General features: G+C 40.9%; 1 protein-coding gene across 2 annotated transcripts in view; it reads left to right on the forward strand.

Moving 5' to 3' along the window:
* phf19 (PHD finger protein 19) overlaps nt 1-2,500 on the forward strand; it is a 54,347-nt gene that overhangs the window by 40,105 nt on the left and 11,742 nt on the right. The window lies entirely within an intron of this gene.

Here is a 2,500-nt window from a genome sequence, read left to right on the forward strand (position 1 = left end):
ACGAGGTTAAACTACTGTTTTTTATTTCCCTGGTTCATTGTTCGGTCATTTATCACATCCATTTGCCATAACTCTTACCTAGCGTTGTAACGAGTGCCTTCCAGTAGGGGTGGGCGATATGACGATATTATATCGTGAATCGCGATATTGAGTAAAATATCGTCTCGAATCTGCCAAAGTGGAGAAATCGTATAGATCGTCTTGCAGTGAGGATGTTTATTATCAGTATCAGAGTGACGTTTTCTCACTTTTGTTGTTGTCTTCACTTTATTCTTTACATTATTGTATTCCAATTGTACACTTTATGAGAGTGTCATCAGTGTGTTAACATTTTATTGACTGCAAATTACAAATTGCAAGTATATGAAAGTTGTTTTTTGTTGTTTTTATTTTTTGGATGGAAGATCGTGATAAAAAATCGAAATCGTGATTTCATGTTAAAATATCGTGATACAACTTTTTTGCCATATCGCCCACCCCTACCTGCCAGCATGTTTCAGTGTAAATTTCCACCGCGTTTCAAAATGCGCATTTCGTAGCGTCATTCATTTATCAACTTCCATCTGTTTAGCGATCTCTAATGAGTAACAAACATCACTTGCAAACTGGCTATTTCAATTCATAGAAGTTTATTTGGTTAGAAATACTGTGTAAAACAGTTCTGTAACATTTAACAGATCAGGTCCCCGGCATGCTGCCACTTCCTCGTTCAGCAACAAGTGAATGTTCCAATCTGAGTAAAATAGAGGGGTGTCCGCCGTTTGGCGGACCAAACCATTTTGAACAGGGGTGTTTTTACTGGTGGCATTCTTTGCAATGTATTTTATAATATGAATGAATGAAATAAGAAAATGGTTTTACTTATCTATGTGTTTTGTTTGCATTTCTTTGGCTTGTTATTTTGGGCTTTTGTTTGTTATTTAGTTGATTTGATTTATTTTGTGAAAGGCCCTAGTAAATCAAGTACACCTATACAGGTGAAAAAATAGGCATATTTAAACCCATAATAATCTTGGTCATCCCCAACATGTTTCAAATTTACAGTCAAGCTCTATGCTATTGTACCACTGTCAAGCCACAGTCCTTTGAATTTTTAATGCCTTATGTATACCTTTTTAGGTGGCTATAATACAGTATAGGCTACAGATGCTTGAAAAACTAGTTGCTCAGTGTGCTTTGTACATGACAGTTATTTTCCTGTTATTCATGTTATGGTGTGATGAAAAGGTGATGGGATAGGATTTAAAAAAAATGATACAGTACTGATTTTTGTCATTTTTAACACTTTTTTAACAATATCGGTATCGGGTATCGGAAATCGGGTATCGGCCAAGGGTGATGGAAAAAATATCGGTATCGCATCGGCCATTAAAAAACCTGTATCGGTCGACCCCTAACACACACACACACACACACACACACACACACACACACACACACACATTCCTTTTGTTTTAGCAGCTCTTCTGTTCTCCTCAGCTCCTCAGTTAGTCGCTGATTGCAGGAGCTCTTGTGCCAAGAGCAGGCACACCTGCTCCTTTGATCACACACACACACACACACACACACACACACACACACACACACACACACACACACACACACACACACACACACACACACACACACACACACACACACACACACACACACACAGTCCAACACATCTCATCTTGTCTCATATCATCTCACAGTGTCTGTGCTGTGCTTACACGTTCAGCGTTTTGCTATCTAAAGCCACTAGAAATGTAGATAAACACTTTCATTCTACTTATATCTAAGGGTGTCTGATTATTGGCCCATGTATGTATAGAAGACTGTGTGCGTGTGTGTGCGTGCGTGCGTGCGTGCGTGTGCGTGCCCACTCTTTTCTTCTCAGATCACGATGTGCCCCTCCTGCCCTCTGTCCCTCCATGCACTCCATTCTGCCACTCCTCCTGTCTCCTCATTTACTCCACCACCACTCTTCCTCTTCCCTCATTCTCTCCGTCCTATCACACATCCACTCCTTTCATTCTCTGCATTCTAAGGTTTCCCTCCTCTCTTTTAGCTCAATTTTACCTTTGTTCCTTTTTTCTGTATTCTGCCGCTTCTATCGCTTTTATCTTCTCTCTTCTCTCTATCCTCTGGCCCCTGCCAGCTCTTTTGTTTTGCTATTCTTCCTCTCTTCTTTCTTTTCATTGTCTGTATTTTATCTTTTGCTCCTCTCTGTTCTGTCTGTATCCTGCTGCTGTCTTCTGGCTGCTGTGCTGTGCTTCACTTCAGAGCTCTCTCTGTGTTGCTGCTCCCTGGCTGGCCTGCTGGCAGTCTCCCCCTGCTCTGCTCTGCTCTGCCCTGCTCTGCTTTCCCTTAAAGACATTATACAGTATTTCACCTCCAAAGACTTTCACACTTTCGCACACACATACACACACACACATCAGAGATAGTAAGCTGCCCTCTGTATTCATTCATATGCTCACACTGACACAAAAGACTATTGAACTTTTTGCCCCCTTTT

This window comes from Engraulis encrasicolus, chromosome 3 (assembly GCF_034702125.1).
Source record: "Engraulis encrasicolus isolate BLACKSEA-1 chromosome 3, IST_EnEncr_1.0, whole genome shotgun sequence".
NCBI lineage: Eukaryota > Metazoa > Chordata > Actinopteri > Clupeiformes > Engraulidae > Engraulis > Engraulis encrasicolus.